Below are 22,395 nucleotides of genomic sequence, written 5' to 3'. Positions count from 1 at the left end.
TTTGGACTTCTTTATTTTTTTACATTTATTTACATGAACATCTTAAAATTACACCTTTTTGTCAATAGTAGTATAAAGCTAAAGAGTTGTTGCATCATGTGCATTAAAAGAAATAAACATATACATGATAAATAAAAAAATATATGTATTTTTCTAAAAATTGTTACAACTGACCCCAGTCTCCCCTATACAAATTATTTCAAATATTTAATTATTAAAATATTATCAAGAAGGATATATCCAAAGACATTCTAATATACCGTTGGTAATGAAAATTTATAGTTTATACGTATTATATTATTTTCATAATATGGCCAGTGTATATTGGTACACGGCCACGATTAATGTAACCGAGAATACGTGAGTTTTGAATATATGTATACATTCTTTTACGTGAACTTTCATATTCTAGATGGAGTACGATATAAATAATTTCTCGTACACAAAATTCAAACAATTGGTTATAATTGAAACAGAAGTATATGTTATTACTTTAATCTAGTCATAGTTTTATAATGTATATATATATATATATAATAATGATAATTATGTTATATTAATTATATTAATATAACATAATATAATTATAATTTAAGAGTTGTAAATAATGTATTATAAAATTATATTAGACTCATTTTTCTTTAACCTACAACAATTTTTGGAAGTGTGGGGTTTTTGGCCCCACCAATAAATTAAAATAAATATAAATAGAAATGTAAGATTACAATGTAGCTAAGTAAATATCAAAAAATGAGTGACAAAAGTGACCACATCCAAAACTCTCTCCCTTTGATTTTAATAAGCTTTAGATATGTTACAATAGTAAATATCGTCATAAAAGTAAGAGACACGTATTTTTACAAGTACGGAGGTAAAAAGGTGAAAGAAATAGGTTTTCTTTTTGAGTGAATATCGTCTAATGCTCGTTTCTATTAATATGTGATAATAATATGTTATAAATTAACTTTAATCTTGATTTAACTTTACTTTTTTTAATTCTTTTAGATAAAGATAAGAAGTTAATTAAACCAAAATTAAAGTTAAAAAGTATTGGTAAAAATGGCTATAAATCGTAAAAGATATTAAGAATGTTTTAAGTAAAAGTTGATTAATTATAAAGTAATAATTTGTTATAACAATAATTAAAAAAATTTTTAACTTTTTATAAATATTTATCCTTAAAAAATTTTTTTATTAGTATTATAAACTACTTTTAAAACTATTCAACTTTTATTTAAAACTTTTTTTGTATCTCTTCGATGGTTTAGATGATATTTACTCTAAAAGAAAAATAAACTAATTTTTTTTCAAAGGACTTCTTTAACTTCTTAACCTGCATTTATTAAAAAAATACGTGTTTCGTATTTTTAGTTTTGATATTTTATTATAATATATCCAAAGCTTTTTAAAATTAGAATGCGACAGTTAGCTGCGTGCCCTTGTGAGTCAGAAATCGAAATCTATATTTTTGGAACTGCTAACCACACAGTTTACACATTAGAATCTACGTAACGATACTTTTTCTATTGGCACTCTATCTATACATATACAATTTGAACAATTAAACAAAGCATTTATTTTTTAATATTTCATATGCTGTCTTAAAATTTCACGTAAATACTGCAAATATTGTAATATAATGTAAAATCAACGGTTAATATTATTTTTGTAAATAGATCACACAAGGAATGCATGTTGTAGCTGTACGTGATATGCGAAATGTCGATATTTGCGATGTCTTCTTGAAATATGTTAATATAAAATATATAATAATGAAATATGTAATAATCGTAAAACGGTAAAAAGTGTTGCTTGAAACGTGTATTAAAGTTTCTATCTTTAAAAATATATAAATTTAAAAATTTAGGTACATGCTTCAGTTATCCATCTTTTCATAATATAAAAAAAATATGTTAAATTAAATATAGATACTGGATCGTTATAAGATGTTAATCTTTTAATCTATAACTAAATTTAAATCTAATGTCGTTTAATAATAAAGTAGAAATAAATGTAATTTGATACAGACAACTGTTTAACAACTTCCATCTTTTTTTTGTCGAATACTTATATTTCGTAAGAAATACCCACGTTTCAAGACATTCATATAAGCTCGTAATCCTTGAACTCATTTTTTATAACTTTCGTGGGAGTATATACGTTTATAAAAACATCGGCAATGCTGCACACATAAAAATAGCATTATTTTTTTTACGATTTAACACATGTAATGTTTTCAATGTAATATATGGCCATGGTCGTAATTTAAAAGAGCAGAAACAAAAAAAAATAAAATAAAAACTAAAGTAAGAAAAAATTTTATAATTGACAGTATTTAAATAATTTTATAGTTATCCATAGAAATAATATGTTATTTATTTAATCGCATTAATCGTCATATTGTGTCCGCATTACGATTGACATGACGTAGATTATTATGCTAATTAGCACCAAGTATATGCGCGCACGATAGTTAAGAGGCGGCTGGAAAGATGTCAGGAAGCAATGTCATGTTCGGCCCAGACTACTCGATCGCAAGCCTCTGATCCTGCATTAATTAGTGCTAATTGATAGCCACTTCGTTTCTAGTCGAGCAGATAGGCGGACGGCACCGAGAACGCGAGCGACAAAAAACGCAAGAGCAACGCAGATAGGTATTTTTCAAGAGATTCAAAATTTTAACAAAAGTTCTATTTTGTATTCTTTTGTATTGACGGTCCTCACGCAATCACACGTAAATCCTAATCATGCATTTGCTACCCGTACACTATGCAGTACCTGACGTCACTTCCTGGACAGAGTAGCAGGAACAAACGCGCGCTGAATTTAGCACAATCAGATAACGAGTGCACGCGTGCATAGGTCTTTTGACTTTACGCAACGCGTGAGTATGCGTATATGTGTACCCACATGTATGCTCATATCACGTGTTGCATCCGTTTGTCATTCTTGAATTGCACCTTGCGGACTTGGAAACCTAACCCCGTTACTACTGTTTCCAGATACTACAAAGCTAAATATAAAAATTTTGAAACTTTTTAACTATTAATGATACCAAGTATCGTCGATTAAAACATTTTTAAACTTTTGCCAAAATAGAAAATAAGAAAAAAAAATAAAAACCATAATCAACTATTATAATAATAGTATTGTTATGACTTTTATAATGTATAACTTACAATACAAATAAAAATTGTAATATACAAAGAACGTAAAATTATTTATTATTCATTATTAATAATTATTTTGTTTAATATAATTTGATATAATTATATTTGATATAAGTTTTTACAATATCTAAAAAGTAAGATTTTCAAGATATAAGATATTTTATAAGATATAACTGAAAAGTTACAAAAAAAATTGTATGTTATTTTATATTTATTATGTATAAAATGTATGCTAATATTTTATTTATTATTTCGCTCGTTTTTAGCCTGTCGGATTTTATTCAAAATACCTTTAAAATGCATTTAGATGATAGAATGACATTTCTCTATAGGCTTAAAAATAGTTTCATATAATTAATATATTGCGACAACAGAAACTCAATAATTTATACATGTTTATGTATATATTTATACGTTTACACAGATAATCATGTAAATTAAGAAACATGGTAGTGCAAAATGTATTTGATAGTCGAAATGGGCACACCGGATCGAGCAAATTTAACGCAAGGAACGTTTCCTGTTTCGCATTGTTCATCCATGTACTTCTATATAGACATAGATCGTGTGATGGCTATTTCCTGCACCTGCTTTGATACCACACATATTAGTCGACTAATTACTCAACACACTAGACGTGATTTATGTATCGTCACTTTGCACCTCTATTTATTGTACACAATTTTCCGGATAATATGTGTATAAGAAACATTTTACAATCGTAAATATTTCATTCTATATAAATTCGATAATAAAAAAAAATATTATAATATTTTATAACATTAATTTTAATGATAAAATGCAATAAGAATATCGTCCAAAATTTTCATTCGTTCTATTCAAGCAATGCTTGAGTCTTTTATATTAGCTGGAAACAAAAATTTTAAAACGAAAAATACAATTGCTCTCAAAAATTTATGTTTACTACTTTTTAATCTAGAATGTGACTAGAATGTGAATTGGATAAAAAAACAAAATGTAGAATAAATATGAGAAAGAAAAGTGGGGATCCTCTATTACAATAACATAATACACAAACACGCGCGTATACATTCATACCCTAATTTTTACACAGAATCCAGATGGAGTTGCATCGCAAGTTGCATTAACATATTGGTGAAAATATATCAAATTATTTTATAAATGTAGTAATGCCTTTTCCAGCAGGCATTACATTTGTAAAATTGACCAATATCGATAGATTACATTTTATAAATGTAATGCCTGCTAATAAAGACATTACATCTATAAAATAGCCAACATATCGATCAATATATTAATGCAACACAAATTATTTCTAACGATTTGATACATATCTTTTCAACCATAGAGAGTTTGTAGTTCAATATTTATATTTATTAATTTTTGGAGGACAAAGTTTTGCACAGATAATTTCTACAGTGAATTAACAAACACAAGTTATCGTGAAACACACAAAAATTATTTGGTTAACGAATTTATATTCTCCATTTTTGAGATTTTGTTTTCTTAACCACGCACGCAGTTTCGTAAATTCATTAGATAACTAATTTTCTATGACAAATAGAAATCCTATTTTATTTCGTACTTTGTTTCATTATCAAAAACGTTACAAATGTTCAACAAATTATATTTACCAATAAACGAAAAGAGAGATGTCAACCATCGTCTAATAATCTTAAAGATATTAGCGTCAAGACGATGGCAGCCGGTGCTGTTAACGACAGGTTTCTTCGTCGATACAACAAGAGACCGAGGTTGAGAATGATGACGAAGGGCGGAATGCGGACGGAGGATGAAAAGGGCGTCGAAGCCGAGCCCGACGAACGTCCGCGGAGCGTGAAAATGAGGAACGACGAGGGCACCGTACGCATGACACCACGGCGACGTGTAGGCGGTTATTGTTCGGCTGAGAGACCGGAGATTTCGAGGGAGAGATCTCCCGAGGAGAGCATAGCGCGTCTCGACAGCCACGAGAGAGATCGAGATCGTATCGCGAGAGCGGAAACTCGAGGACTCCGATTAAATGAACGTGCTCCGTTCGCGAGATAAAAGAAAGAGGGAGTGGAGAGAACGAGAGGTGGTTCCTTCTCACAACAGATATCAAAGACTGTAAGGAAGATAAATCAGAAATTACGGAATGCGAGAACAAGAGGAGAACTATCTATATCTCTCTTCCTTGTAACGTTTTTATCAGCAGATTTAACAGCTGGATGATTTGCTGCGCGTTTGTCCATAAAGTGAATGATAATTTCGAAAGTTTTTGAATTTTCGCGTAGAAAATGAGAATAGACACGTACTCGTGATTTCTTTCCACAATCCATTTGTGATGTTTTTATTAAAATTTGAAAATCTTTTATTAAGTTTTAAATGGATATTATTAATAAATCGCCGTCTCAATTTATATTTCATTATAAATGACAGATTACTCCACAGAATTCATAGCTCTAGGATTTGTCGTCTTTTTTTTTTGAAAAAGCAAAGAGATGTGAATGCATCTTCATATATCATTTTCATTTTATAATAATACACCTTTCACGGTGGATTTAATTAAGAAAACGTCAGAATTTTAAAGCTCCATTTCTCTCGCATGCACGTATACGTCAGTATAATCATGAAGACAAATAGTATCATAATTTTGGAAAATCCAATTATAAATTTTACTATATTTTATATGATTGTAACACTTACTTTATCAAGACTGCAATAAATGTTTTAACTAGGTTTTCTTCGATAATTAAAAAAGAAATATTTTTTGTATTCAAAAGTATAATATCTAACGAATCTTAATAAAGTGACGAGTGGTTTACCGTCTCATAATCACGAATAGATCTTACACTGAAGGATTTACAGAGGAAAGTCCGTGCAATTCATTGTCAGCAAATATTCCATCCTTGACGGTAACGTAATGGATAATCACGCGGAATTAATGACGAGAAGAAGAGGTAATATCTAGCGAAGATCGCGCAGAATGACGTCCGTACACGTCGCACATGTGAGAAGATGACATAAAGCGTGAAGGATGATGGTAAAGAACGAAGGATAAGGTCAGGCAAGTTCGCGTGGGGAGAAAGAAGAAGCTCCTCGCAAGAAAATGACGAAACGAGAAACGAAGAATCGCGGAGAATGCCAGACAGCTTGGCGGCGTCGACTTTATCGGCCCACGCGACGCTCTTTAAGTCGTGTCCTATGTATACGGGTACACCGCGAAAGGTCTCTTCTGCCTTCCCATCATTCGTGTCGACATTAACGTATGAATATGGCATGAGTGAAGCGGGTTTACCGTGAGGAGACAGCGCCGATTTCACCTGAGATGCCTTTGGTGAAGTATATTAAACACGCATTTCTCAGCGCGTTTGATACACTGTTAAATTCATGTCAATGTCGAATTATATTTAATTGGAATTATTTTTAATCGTTTCCATAAGTCTCTACTGCTCTAATCAATATACAGATAATTTAATTTAAAAAGTAAAGGTAAACAAAATTTAACTTAAGAAAATGTATTAAATTTAACTCAAATTTATTTTATTTACTGAATGAATTAATGTGAACGATTATTTACTTTGAATTTTGAAACTACGAGATGTATTGATTTACATTTTGATATTACATTATGTTATTTTTAACAAAATGTTATTTTTAATTAGTGATTTGATTACCATTGTTTCTTTGACATCAATGCACTACATGTTTACAATGGAATTAAAACAAGTTCAGGTCTCAATCATTTAAAAGCCAAATGTTCACAAATACATTATGAAAGAGCAGGTTCATGTATCTTTGTATGCATCATTAAAAATATATATGCTACTGAAATATGTAAATTACTTTAGAAAGCTATATATATATATATATAAATTATCTCAGGTTGTGTTCCATGTTTGGATAAACTGTGTAGTCACTTATCTAATAGATAAAAGAGAGAGCAACAGTAAGCTGAAATTTATCGAAAGGTGAAGTGGAAAACAACTTATGCTTAGAATATATTTTTATTTCAATTATTAAAATATTTATGTCACCTATCTCTAATTTTAGACGTTATAAATAAACATATATCGCTATATTTATTACGTCTATTTTGTCACTTATTCTGTTCTGGAATTCTATTTTACGCTAAATATTATAAATCCCTTTTTATTTTGAAATTCATATAATCTAAGAAAAAAATTCTCGTTTGTATATCTCGTATGGATGTAAACGCGTTTTATAAATGCGTCTAACGATATAAAATATTAATGCTGATTTATATCTCCAATACGTGTAGTTTGCAAGATTATTCGCAAAAAAATTCAATAGTTATTTAGACATCATCTCTGTTCGTCACGTCTGTTTTTACAGCGTCAATCAATTTTATCCAGCATTTAGCAAAGCTGCAATTTATTTATACACGAGATCCGAACAACTAAAATACAACAAATAAATTAGTAAAAAAAAAGATCGATATGATAGGTGATGATTTAAAATTGCCCAAATAAATTTGTATTTATTGTTCGTAGAGGAAGTCAGTTTCGGCGTATAATAGATCCCCTTTAATAGGATACTTGTCGTTACGTAATAATGATCAAGCATAACATGATTGAATATAATATGATACGTATGTTTTCATTACGCAGACAATTTCGAGACACACATGCCATACTGACGACTGCAAAATTACATTCTCAGATATCAAAAGTCGTCTCTCGATTTCCTTTGAAACGTATTATCCATCATTTTATAAATTCAGTAATACTTATAAGAATCTTTTTTTTTTTCTGTTCAATTATGGAACCTGACAGCAACACTTGAGATAATTAGATGATTGCATAGCCTTGACTGATACTCGTATAATTTGCATAAATACGCGTGTGTTGCGGTAGATGATAAAAGAAAAAAAAATATTTCTCTGAATTTAACGTTAAACTGCAAAATATTGCCGGACACTGATTGCCCGCAGTATCGTAAATACTAGGAATCTTCCATACCAATTATCGTAATAATCCTGGATAAAATGTTCATAGAAACGGTCAATATAAATTAAATCGCAAATCCGAGAAAGGATCGAGTCTCGACAGGTTTCGAACGAGAAATAACACGCTGTAGACTTTAACGTCATGTCAGCATTGGCGACGGCTTGTGCACTTTAGTTAATGCAGAGGTTCGCGGTTAGAACTTCGCGCAGTTTAAGTATAGAGACGATGCGAGAACTGTGCTGCCAACTTTCTTATCGTAAAAGTGAATTTAGTATTTGCGTAATGAAAATTTTACGTCTCAATAATCAGAGAAATACGCGTAGCAATCTGCGTTACTAAAAAAATAAATAAGAAAAATTCCTTGAAACAAAAATGAAAAAGATAAAATGTACACGACGTGCTCATCGTACAAGAAAAGCTTTATGATACTGTGAAGTAAAAAATCTAAAAAAATGTTTAAATATTTCTGATGAATGTAATAATTAATAAATTGTATAACAGCAATATACAGGGTGTCCCATTTTAATCTATCGGTCGAAATATCTCCTAAAATACGCCAGCTATAAAAAAATGTTTCAAATAAAAATGGAATGGTGTCGAGGGGGACACATTTTAGTCATATTGTTTTTTTTCTAAGTGGAGGCGCTAAAAAGATATGAAGGTCACCTCCACTTTTTTAAATGGAATTATGTAATTTTTTTTAGATAACGTGATTCCTCTAATTATTTTGCATATAAAAGTATTAAGGTAGAGATACCAAAAAACCAATAATTTTCGAGATATTTTACACTTTATTTTGGTACATTTTGACACACAATGTTAAATAACTCGTAAACTGTTGACTTTTTGATTATCGTACCTTAATACTTTTGTGAACAGAATAATGAGATAAATCAAATGGTGTAAAGAAAACACATAGTTGCTTTAAAAATAATATGTATGCAAAATGGATAATTTTTTAAATACGCAACTATGTGTTTTCTTTACACCATTTGATTTATCTCATTATTCTGTTCACAAAAGTATTAAGGTACGATAATCAAAAAGTCAACAGTTTACGAGTTATTTAACATTGTGTGTCAAAATGTACCAAAATAAAGTGTAAAATATCTCGAAAATTATTGGTTTTTTGGTATCTCTACCTTAATACTTTTATATGCAAAATAGTTAGAGGAATCACGTTATCTAAAAAAAATTACATAATTCCATTTAAAAAAGTGGAGGTGACCTTCATATCTTTTTAGCGCCTCCACTTAGAAAAAAAACAATATGACTAAAATGTGTCCCCCTCGACACCATTCCATTTTTATTTGAAACATTTTTTTATAGCTGGCGTATTTTAGGAGATATTTCGACCGATAGATTAAAATGGGACACCCTGTATAATGACTTATAAATAAACCGATTAGATAAATAATCTGATATATTTAGTTTAATGATGCGTGAAGAGTATTTCACAAGCGGTCATGATTATCTATGAAATATTATGGAAAGAAGAAAATATACAAGTTTATGTATTCGTTCACGTTCAACTAATTACTGAATCCCGACCAAGCAATTAGATTCATTACAGTAAAATTACCGGTTAAACGTATACTACCGTATAGCAAATCGTTTATGTCGATTTGCACATATATTTATCACGTACAGCTTTCTCGTTTTCTCTGACAACATGAAGCATACTTATGTTTTTTTTTTCAATTCTAAGAAATGGTTTGTACTTTTAAATATGAGAAATTATTTATGTCATATTTCACCTCATTTTATATTAAAATTAACCCAATGAGGAGGTCGTTGTATACGATGCGAATATGTTGTTTAACTGATAGAATTATAAGCATATATTAAGTACAGTCAAATAAATCTATTGTATAAACATCAAATTACATGCTCAAGAAAAAAATCCAAAATCAGTCAACTTTGCCTAATAATAACTTATGTATGTACTGATTCACAGGTGGAGCAAGTTAAAAATGCAAAGCTTTCCAATCATTTTTTAATTTGTAAATTATAAGCACGCTGTAAAAAAAGTGTTTAATTTTAACATTTTAATATCTTAAAACTAAACACTTAAAATTAAACACTTCTTTTTAAGTGTACAATTCTCAAAAAGTAAAGTATTAAACCGTCACATTAATATTCTATTATAAAAAAAATTATTTATGTCTAACTCTCTCTCCATCTAGAGTAAAAGAATTAGAGTATAAATACATGCATACATACATATGTACCTATTACACACAAATATATGTATGTATGTATATATATTGTTAACAGAGAACACATGAATTCCTCCCCTCCCTCTCTTCTCTTTCAATCCGATGTTCTCGTTTTGTATTTTTTCCTCTTATCAAATTCACTAAATTTACCGTCAATGTTTGATCTACTCGTGCTGTGCTTTATCCATGAAATTCGTGATCGAATAAACGCTTTGTTTTTGTCGAGTATATTCTTGATTACAAGAAGTAGCGCAATCTATAACATGCCTATTCTTAATTAACCGTACACAGGTTACTAGACATCGTTCATTTAAACTTTATTTGCTTTGACTATACTATACGAAGGATAAAAACTCGACACTTTTATCAAATAATAATGCAATCAATTCTAAATTACATTTCTTTAATCTACTCTGGAAAGTTTTGTATAACAAATAGAGTGATAAAACAAAACGAATTTCAGAAAGTTTATAAATTAAGAAATTTAACTAGAGAGCCTTAAAAGTTGGCTGTAATAGGCAAACTAATTTATATACTGAAAATGGTACAGTGTTTTGTGGTTATTACTTGTTAGTCCTTTTCTACATAAATATACCAAAGACATTAAATAGCATTTAAGTTTCTTCGCTAAGTTTCCTCGCTTGCAATAAAATATCGACCGTCAGCCTCATCACAATGCAAGAACAGAGAAACGAATAACTCCGAATTTATAAAAGCTACTTGTAAACTTTTAAATTCTAAAAATTAAAAATTATGTTTTCGTTACCGCAGTTAAGAATATAATTTTTTGTAATAGAAAAAAAGCGGCTGAATACATATTCAATTAAAATTAAAAATATCGGGTAAAATCTGCGGTAGAAATCAAATGCTCTTTAAAATATACGTATCTTGATATATGAATCAATCAATATGATTTCAATTTTTAAAGCATTAGTTTTATAAACTTCAAATATCTCCTACATCACTTAACAAAAAAAAAATTGAATTGGAAGTTCATTTCATCTCACAACAGATCAATCTTCAGAAAGAAATTCTTTATAAAATATATTCAGTGTAGAATATTTTTAAACTTTTTAATGACAATACTTGAACAGAAATACTTCATATTTTCCCAAAAATAAAAAATCATTTTTAGCAAAAATTTTTAATATTTTCGAATAGTCATAATTTAATAGAAAATTATCATATCAAAATGAAAACTTAAATTAAAGCTTAAACATTTTCCTTCGTAACTAAGAAAATAAAAATAAAGTTACAAAAACTTTTCTACAAAAATTAGTGTACACAATTTAATAGGACAATACTGTAGATGGAATCAAACATAAATAATCTTGTATACAAAAGAAGTATATAAGTATTTATTGGATTCAAGGATTCATTGTATTCAATGACTTATGGGACAATTACGCCCAATAATTTTTTGAGAGTGAGGCTTATGTTTACTCCACTAATAAACTAGAATAAACATAAATAGAAATTTATATTTGTAGCGAATATTTAAACTATTTAAAGCTTAAGATATTTTCTTTCGTCGATAAACTAAATTGAAGCTCTTTCTATTAAAAATCTAATTTGTTACATCAATGTATATTATAATTAATTAATACATATATATATTTATTTTTAAATATCACTTACAATTAGTGACATGTATAATTTTATATAAAATATTAATTTCTATATCAAAATGAAAGTTGATTGAACTTCACTGAAAAATAAAGCTGTATACACTTTAATTGTGGTAATTATTAAATACAGAATTATTCATAATTTTAAAATTGAATAATTAAAATCTAATACTCTTTTATAGAAAATTATAATTCAATTTAAATAATTTTATTGGTAACTTAAATGCAGGTGTGTGTTTTTGCTATTTAGTAATACTTGTTTTTTTTTTATAATTTGGTCAATCAATGTGTTCGTTCAAAATGCCAATTACAGATTTCATAAGTTAATAAATTTGTAATCATAATCGCATATAGTACGACGTCAAGAGTTAATTTATATTCTGAATGATAGAGTGAACTTATTATTAATTTTATATCATGAAACCACGTGTAAAAATTGATATAATCAAGGAATGTTTTTTGCCTGTGTGCGTGTTCTTAAAAAGTTTTTCATGTTATAGAATACAAAATGCTAATCAACATATTAGAAGTTACAACTTAAATGATAATTATTAAGTGACTGAGCAATATCGAGCAGTTTAATGTTTCATACATTCGTGCAATAAGAAATTATATAAAATATTAATTACACGGACATTTCCTGATACGATAAATATTACTTGTACATTAAAACATGCTAGCAAATATCTTCCCCACCTTTCATCCAAGATCAACGATTATCACGCGATTAGAGGAACTTTCCTCCTTGCACGATTATCTCGTCTGCAGAATTACAGTGTGCATTCGTTCGGAATGTACACATCTCGGAAAATGGGAAGCCCGAGGCGGCGCGGCCAGTTAATCGCCCGGTAATAATCGCGAACTACCGTACATCATCCGACAGGCAAAACTCTGCAATTAAAGCAATTGCCAGCCGCTTAAGTCACTTTTCCGCTCGCACGAGTCTGCTTTCCCCGTCGGCGCGTATCCACGGGATTACGGTCACAATTTGCAATCGCATCGTTGTAAATTAATGCCACGGGAGTGCATTTCTTAGGGCATCTTTTATTTCGACGCGGAACACGCACGTTCGTGACGCAACGAACCAAGGGATACATGATCCCTCGGAAACGCTACCTCGATTCTTGCACCACTATTACTTCTACTTAGCAAGCACGCATACTACCTGTAGTACCTCTCTATCTCATATAACGCATCCGACATACACGAGGAAATACTTTAAGCACGGATATCCTCTCAATTGATCGCCTAAAACAAAGAAATAAAATTTTTATTGTGATTAATGAAACGGAAGTCTGAGAGATTATACATATACATGTACGCCTAATTTGCACAAAAAAATGGAAATAAATTAATTGAGACCAATTCATTATTATATGTATATAGAATTACGATAATAATATAATGTGATTCGATTAGAATTAACGTTTGTGGTAGATTTGTGGAAATAAATTTTGTGAAACGTCTAATTAAATAACCTTATAAAAATGCAAATAAAATATTTTTGAAAAAGAAAACCATATTTAATATAAATAATTATATTATATGATATTATTATGTGTTTTTATATATTATATAAATATATCTTCGCGTATAACAAATAAATTTTGATATTAATTTATAAAGAAATTATACGATGGCATTTAATGTATAATGCAAAGCATTCTATTTCTATTTGACAATACTGAGCTGCATGTCATGCAACTTGACGCGTAGCAAGAGCAATTACGACAATTCTAAATGTTTCTATTATTCATAAATTATTTTCAGCAGAGAGAGCAATAATTGTGCTGACATCCATCAATTGAGCGTTATTATAAGTTCTCGATGTTATCGCATAATCATTTAATTTTCCTATAACCAAGGTAATTTGCAATGCATATATAATAAATGTCTTGTTACAAACAAGAGTTTGTACATAATTGCCATATAAATGTCGAAGAATATTGCATATACATGTCTTTAACTATGTAATGTAATCGTATTCCCTGGGTGGCGCCAAGGAATCTTAATTGGATTTCTAGCTTTTCTGCATTTTCAATTACGATCAAGTTATAACTGCTGTGGTTTTTCTTATCGAACTTTTCTTTCATATCATAGATCACGTATAAAGTTTTATATAAATTATAAATATATCCAAATTGTAAAATTACAAATTTTCTCTATTGTTAATTTTACAAATTCCTTAATAATCATTTATTTGTCGCAACGTTTAAAATGTTTAATATTAAATATATTTATTAGTATTATATTTAAACTTCAAATTTGTATTTTTACGTTGGAATGAGACTACCTTATGATCTCGGTCGAGTGTGAATTCTATATTAGTCATAATTATAATATTTGATTTTATCTTATGTGTACTAATGTATATGTATCTTTGATAGAGTATTTTTTAATCGAATGATTTTTATCAAATGTTTTGCTACTGAATAGAATTTTCTGAGAATATCAAATTAACTTTGTATTTTCGATACAAACATAACTTGAGAGAAATACAGAAAATTTATCTCATTAAATTATCTCATCTTAACAAGCATCGAATCTATTCGTAGATGAAATCCCGAGAGAAAAGAAAATAGGCATCGTTAGCACAAGACGTAAATTAATTGCAGATAAGAATTCTCTGTTCTCACATATCCTTCCTGATTTTCCCACGACAATGGCTCGACACGTGTGACAAAATGTTTAGTACCGTGATTCCCAGAACTCCGTTCGTATAACTAAACGAAGCTGTTTACAAGAAATCGCGCGTTGCACTATGAAGAGTTAACGTACATTCTATGGCTAGTGTCGACCTAAATGTGCGCACTTCTCTCCGAGAACGTGAAAATAGTTTTCCCACGAGTTACCAATTCAATCGCAACATTTATGTTTTCCTTAACTCCTCCTGGTAGAGCGATAAAACTCAAAGGCTCAATATGGAACATTGTATGAACTGCATCATATTACGTTAATTTATTTATGCCCCACTTTGACGGCACACGCGCTGATTGTAAGATATAAAACGCTTAATCGATAAGACGTATTTTTTATATTTTAGCACAGTAATATCCCACATTTATAACGACAATGTAGAATCATATCTTAAAAAAGGCGTATAGACGTTTTTTTGAAGCCTCTATTCGTTGAGGCAGTTAAAGTAATCCGAAAATGGTGAATTTTGGTAACAAAGAATTTTTTCGGGGACGCTCTTTTAAAAACATGGTAAAAATAATGATAATTAAAAAAGACTTATTCAATATGGCAGACGGAAATGTTGCGGAAATCAATAAGATTTTCCGAATATGACGAATTTAATAAGACGCAAAGAAATGTAATTATAATTTAAAGCTTAATCGATTTGGTTTGGTCTATGCTTTGGTGTAAATTTTGTAAGAGAAAATTATATGGTCGTTCAAAAAAAAAAAGAATCGCGCGCGTAGCGCTCTGTGAAGTTGGCACCCCTAAATGCGAATATTGGTGATATCATTATTGCATTCGTTTGTCCACTGTTTGTCCACGTTTGTCCACCCATTATTTTCGTTTGTCCACCCTATGTTTATCATATTTTTCGTAATAGTATCAAATAATCACTTGGGGGTGTTACAATTTTTTTTTGTGTATAACTTTTTTTTGGAGGGTGGACAAATGAAAATAACGAGTGAACAAACGTGGACAAACAGTGGACAAACGAATGTAATAATAATATTACCAATATTCGCATTTACAGATTCCAACTTTACAGAGCTGCTTTGTGAAGTTGGCACCTTAAAGCGAATATTGGTAAAATCATTATTGCATTCGTTTGTCCACTGTGTGTCCACGTTTGTCCACCCATTATTTTCGTTTGTCCACCCTATGTTAATTATATTTTTCGTAATAATGTAAAATAATCACTTGGGGGTGTTACAATTTTTTTTTGTGTATAACTTTTTTTTGAAGGGTGGACCAATGAAAATAACAGGTGGACAAACATGGACAAACAGTGGACAAACGAATGCAATAATGATATTACCAATATTCGCATTTAGAGGTTCCAACTTCACACAGTGAACTTCACAGCTTTGTGAAATTGGCACCCCTAAATGCGATTATTGGTAAAATCATTATTGCATTCGTTTGTCCTCTGAGACAAGATTAGACCAATGGTTTCCGAGATATACTCTGAAAATTGTTGATCTTCCGACAAATGTCGGTGTATCTTGGAAACCGTTGGTCCAATCGCTTTTTCACCTCATAGTTTTCGATAGAACTCGTCAAGTACTATAAGAAATGCTACTCAGAACTACTCGGTACTCTCAAAAAAATTTTCAAAGATTTCCACTATTTTTTTTAAACTTTATTATATTTCAAAAATGTTTTTTATGTATCAAGAACTCTAGGTATTCATAAAATAGTTCTGTTAAGCTGATCAGAACTATGCGACCTTGAATTTCGTTAAAAAGTTAGCACCCCATTTTTAAAAAATTATTAAAAAATGATTATTAAGCGTATATGTCATTAAAAATCATAGAGAACTCTTCGTATCGTCAAAAAGAAGCAAGAATTATCATTAGAACTATTGTATCTAAAAATTAATTTTTCAAAAATTTTTTTTTTATTATTCGAAAATCTTTTTACATATCATCAGGAACTCTAGGGAACTCTAATAACTTCAATCGCAAATTGAAGTTATTAAGCCGCTCAGAACTATTCCATCTCGAAATTCGAGAAAAAGTTAGCACTCCATTTTTAAAAAATGTAAAAAAAATGTTTATTGAGCGGAACTCTTGTTATTAACTATAGGGAACTGTTCGTCTCGTCAAAAGGAAGTGGGAACTCTAATCAGAACTCCTGAGTACTATAGTTGGGGTGCTAACTTAACATACCCGACGATGGAGTTGCAAATATGGATTATGTTAAATTATAGAATACAAATATACCGATGTAAGTTATAATAATAAATAATTAGAACAATCGTCGCGCATGTAAAATGATTATCCCCAGTCGTTAATCGTGTGAATTGGTTACACGGAAGAAAAAACACTGCAATTGTTTGCAGGAAACGATCGCGTTACCTCTTGGCATCTGCAAGCACGTATTTTGCAGATTTAATGCGACGACACACGGAGCGGCTCGCGCCGCCGCCGCCGCTGCTTACTCGCGTCTGACTACATGAATGACAACAAGGTCAGCTCAAGGCGCGAGGACGTAGCGACATATTTGCTGCGAAGAAAAAACAAAGCTTTCGAGAGCTCCGCATCGCGTGCCTGCCAATCTGACGTTACAAACATTTAACGTTCGCGAAACATTTTATATTCGTGCAAATAAATGTTCTCTCGGTTTCTTGCGCTTCGAAATCAGCTTCAATGAACGAATTAGTATACGAGTGCGGACTCATTAAAATCCAATTAAAATCTAACATTTTAAAGAAACTTACCTCATTTTTAACGGAAAAGTGCTTGTAAAAGTAAATTATTATTATAATCAAACGCGAGAAAAATAAAATAATATCATATAAATAAAGAAAAGTAAATTAAATTACCATAAGAAAATAATAAATTGATTATTCTTATTAAAATGTATTTACAATTATAGAGTATTCTTTTTTATACGAGTCATGACATTTTGTCGTGTCTGCAAGAATCAATATCAAGTAAAATCGTGTATAACAATAGTGGAGGCTGTAAGATATCAGAATAAGCTGATTTTCTGGTGTATTAAGGCAGAGAGTGAATCTATATAAACAAAATGATAGAAAAAAATCCATTTCCTGCAATCTAGTCTCAATCGATGAAAACTTAGTAGTGACGCGAAAACACGCGCAACAGAAGCCATTGCCGTTTTAGTCGACGCTGATTGACTCATTATAATCTTTACATGCTATTGTAGACTCGAACGTAAGAAGACCTTAATCTTACAGTCTGTGTCTAACGCCTACTCTATAATCAATTATACTAGCTGCTCCTGACTATTGTAGACCACGTATAATAGATAAAATATATGTATTGTCAGTTTCGCGCGCGCGAGCAATTTATAATCCGAAATTTACTGATCGAGAGAGATATTGATTTTCGTATATCAAGATTTTCAAATCTAATTTATTTTCAAAATATTAAAGTATTATACACAATGGGACAAAGTACATAAACTATATCAAAATATTTTTTAATAATAAATAATATTAAAAGGCTCTGTAAGTACAAAACAAAATAGAACAATTTTTTAAAGGGCTAAGAGCCAGTTATATAACAAAGAACGCGTTTATTAATTTGAAACAAAAATAAAAATAATTATAAACGTTTCGACACTGATATCGGGTCTCATTCTCAATGTTATAATAAACATATATATATATATACATTATTATAAAATAATTAGAAATCTACAAATTATTGCTTTATAGTGATATTCTTGTTTCCTTACCCTTATCATAATGTTGCAAGTCAAAAAATTGAAATAGTAAAATCGGTCATTGAAAAATCATAGCACAGAAATAATCTAAAAAGCGACCGTTAACATATTTTTTAATATTTTATGAAGTCTATTTTAAGCAATTCTTAATTCAATTAATAATTTTACGTATAATAAAAGAAAACATTAAAAAAATTGAAGTGCAGTACATATATTTATAAAATATATATTGCACGCACTGTCATAAAACCTACAAGAGATTATGAATAGAGCCCAATAGAGAAAATCTAATACGAATAATAAATCGTATAAAATACGCTTTGTATTTATTACAACAATAATAAAAATACTAAAATGCCTAATATCGTACTTTATATTTCGTACTTTAATTAATTTTAAAAACCGTTATACTTTATTAATTCTGTTATTTCATTTGCAAATCAAATTCGATTTATAAACGGCGCAAAGTGCAGGTCGTTTCTTTCAGTTAGTTTCGCTTATCGGTATTGTGAAAGACTTCCCAAGCAGAAAAGTCACTCGAATAAGGGTTGACATAGAAATACGTTGGCGAGACATTGCCCTCAATACTGAACGAGTTTGAGACCACACGGCGAGACAAATAAATACTGCACGCCGACAGTTCAGGTGGTATAATCCAGTAAGCTCTCGGAAATGAATTATTTTGAAAGTCAGCCGTGTAATTGATTCCGACGTGATCAATTTCATATGGAACTGTCTCGATCGCGACGGCTACGGGTCGACCAAACACCGGTCTTAATTGACACGCGAAATCAGCACGCATTAAGATAGGACAGTAATACCCTCGCTGTGATGCAATTGATTTTTTAAATCGCGAACAATGTGGGCTGGGCTCTATAAGCGGATTTTAGCCCCTTATAGTCATTCACAACGTATTTTACACACAGTTGTGATGTGCAATCCATCAACATGACCATATTTTTAATTGTTCTAGAAAGACTTAGATTATTTTTAAATAACCGTTACTTTAGAAGTCACGTCAGTCAAATTAAATTTTAGAATTGAAACTTGTATATAGTTTACATATACATTCAGAAATTATGCTTTACATACATACATATGTACAGGTATTCCAGGAAGTTACAGTTTAAATAAATTATAGATTTTAGAATTATAGTTTATTTATATAGAAACTATCTTATATACGTAATTATTCTAAAAAGTTGTAGTTCGTTTTTAAAAAATATGTTTGTCTTATAAGATTTAATAATTTCGTAATAGTTCAAAAAAGAATAAAAATAAATGGTTGACTATTCGTTTCTTTATAGCTCATACAGAAATAAAATTATTACATAGTAAAAAAATTGAAACAAATATGTAGATATAAACTGTAACGCGGCAAATGTGGGGATAACTAATAATTATAATTTATTTATGTATTACTTAAGTGACGTATACTGTTTTATTATAAAATGCAATAAAATATAAGACTTTCATCACTGCACAATTTTTTGAAATGTGAGGTTTGACCCGACCCCGCTAATAAATTGTAATAAACATAAAGTATAATGTAGAGATGTAACGTGACAAATGTCAAACGGAGATGGCTGACAATGAGCCAGAAATCAAATTCAGGTTCTTCATTTTTCTAATACTAACGCAGTTATGCAAAACATATATGTGTGTGTAACGACATTTTTCTGCTTGTCTCAATCTACAATTTGATCAGTTAAACAAAGATTTGAAGATTTCTTATGTTGTTTTGAAATTTCGCATAAATACCTGATTATACATAAATAATTAATATAGAAAAAGTATTTCCTCGATAAATGAAGACACTAATTCGAGTTGAATACCGTGAGTGTTTTAATAAAAACAAAAGCAACATACAGTTTTCTTGTAATACCAGAATACGTATTTAGAAATACCAAATAATTTGACCGTCAATTACGCGACGGTGGAGACAGAAAATATAGGAACATTGAATATATTCTTTTAGGTTGACTTTCATACTCTAGATGGAGTGATACACAAATCATTTCTCGTAAACATAAATACGAACAATTGGTTATAATTGAAACAAAAGTATGATTATTACTCACTAGTATTAAGTATTAAAATTAAGTTCTTTAGATATAAATTTTATAATTAATTAATTAATTATCTTTTAAGATGTGAACTGTTAGATTATAAAAATATTTAGTTTTAATAGTATATTTGTAAGTAACTATAATTCACGATACTTTTAGTGCACATATCTACGATCTCACGTAATAATTTTTTGGAAGTGTGGAGTTTCATCGAAACTCCACCAATAAATTGAAACAAATATAAGTTATAATATAGAATTGTAATGTGGCAAATATCAGAAAAGATGTCAGAAAAGATGATAAGTCGAATTCAAGTTCTTTATTTTACATTTATTTTATATTTCTAAATTAAATTTTAATCCATCGGTAGATGAGTGTCTGCGTTTGATAGCCGTAGCGCGAATACACTAACCGTGGAGACGCGGCAGGTACCTACTCTCAGATAACAGACAAGTCCGCGGAATGTGGGATCACGAAAGCGTTTCAAGCCGAACGCGTACACGGCTGACCGGTTTAGAGAAGCTCTGCACCTGTAAGTAGATTACTTCGTCGATTTAAGGACTTAACGGCGATTGGTATAGCTGTAATTGTATATCGTCCAGCATCCTCCACAATAAAGGAGTACTTCGAAAACAAGATTACTGATGTCATTAAAATGTGCACGTTATTCGAAAATCAGATTACATATTAAGTTCAATTTAATTTAGATGAGACAGGAGGAAAGAGAAGATAAAGTAGTAGGCGGAGGAAGAAGAGGGAAAAGAAAGAAGAAAAGGGAAAGGAAAATAAAGAGAGAAAGAAAGAAAGAGAAAATAATTATTTCTCACGAAACCTTATATTATTCTGTTATATTTGAACTTTAGATAACGCTTTTTAAGATGTCTATTATTTTTTTGGTTAGAAATAATCAGGCAAAGAAATCATAATCAAACGCTGATACAACTCCATTTCATCCCATGGAAAATTTCGTTTTATAAAAAAAATCGTACTTGCTCCATTTTAATTTGTTTTGTTTCTATTACGTATTGAGCTGTACACGACCATTCAATTTGTCACGTTGAAGGTCCGAAGTATTGTTCGCGTTATTGGCGAGTTAAAAGACGTTTAAATGTAAATAAGGGGACTAACAATATTCGGGTCACGGTTGATGCCAGACTCGACCGCATTTAATTCTCGTATGCAAGGAGAGAATAGCGTGGCAAAAGTCGAGGGACGAGAAACATTTAAAACTTTGCTTCAGGCGAAACGTTCGAGTCCGTGCAAATTGCCCACAATGACCTCTTGTCTTGAGAAAATAAAGCATATCACGATTCCTTATTTTATATGGTCCAATTATCATAATAAAATATACAGTTATTTGCGGCCAAGAATGTATTAAAGCTTTCCGTTACTTCTGAAGACTTTTTTTTTAAATATTAGCTACTTAAAAAATATTTAAATACACACGAAATATTTGCATACTGCTATATACCGTAGTAAAAAAAGTATCCGGTTGAAAATAGACGAATCAGAATATTCTGATTATAATATATTTAATCAGAATTCTTGCTATCTCAACTAGAATTCCAATTAATCCAATCAGACATTTTTCTTAGTGTATAAAAGATGGATTTTCATATAATGGATGAAATGTTGATAAATACAATCCCTTTCTAATATTTAAAAATACAAATAAATAATTGACTTAGCAACGAAAAATTATCGATAAAATAATAGTATAAAATATATTGAAGACATTTCATCAAAGAAAAAAGAGAGATTATTTATTTGTATTTAAAAAATCATCTACAAATCTCTCTCGTTCTGATAAATTGTATTAATTGTAAACATTTATTATTAAAATAAGTGAATTACCATTATATTAAATAATAAAGTTAAGCAAAATTGTTACCCAAAGAAAAATTAAATATGCATGTTATTATTTATTTACTATTAATAATAAATGCGATATAAGAAGGTGTGATGCAAATTCGCGTGTACGTAATTACTTTGGCGGGTGT

At 30.0% G+C, this 22,395-nt stretch overlaps 1 protein-coding gene across 1 annotated transcript in view; it reads right to left on the bottom strand.

Annotated features, from left to right (window-relative positions):
* Positions 1-22,395, bottom strand: part of Sulf1 (Extracellular sulfatase Sulf1) — an 81,422-nt gene that overhangs the window by 33,901 nt on the left and 25,126 nt on the right. Inside the window, exon 2 of the mRNA XM_018537944.1 lies at positions 13,117-13,199. The gene's annotated coding sequence lies outside the window, so the exon portion shown is untranslated. The remainder of the gene's footprint in view (positions 1-13,116; positions 13,200-22,395) is intronic.

Source organism: Cyphomyrmex costatus, unplaced genomic scaffold, assembly GCF_001594065.2.
Source record: "Cyphomyrmex costatus isolate MS0001 unplaced genomic scaffold, Ccosl1.0 scaffold189, whole genome shotgun sequence".
NCBI lineage: Eukaryota > Metazoa > Arthropoda > Insecta > Hymenoptera > Formicidae > Cyphomyrmex > Cyphomyrmex costatus.
Note: the sequence above shows the minus strand (reverse complement) of the source record. Positions and strands in the feature narration are given on the sequence as shown.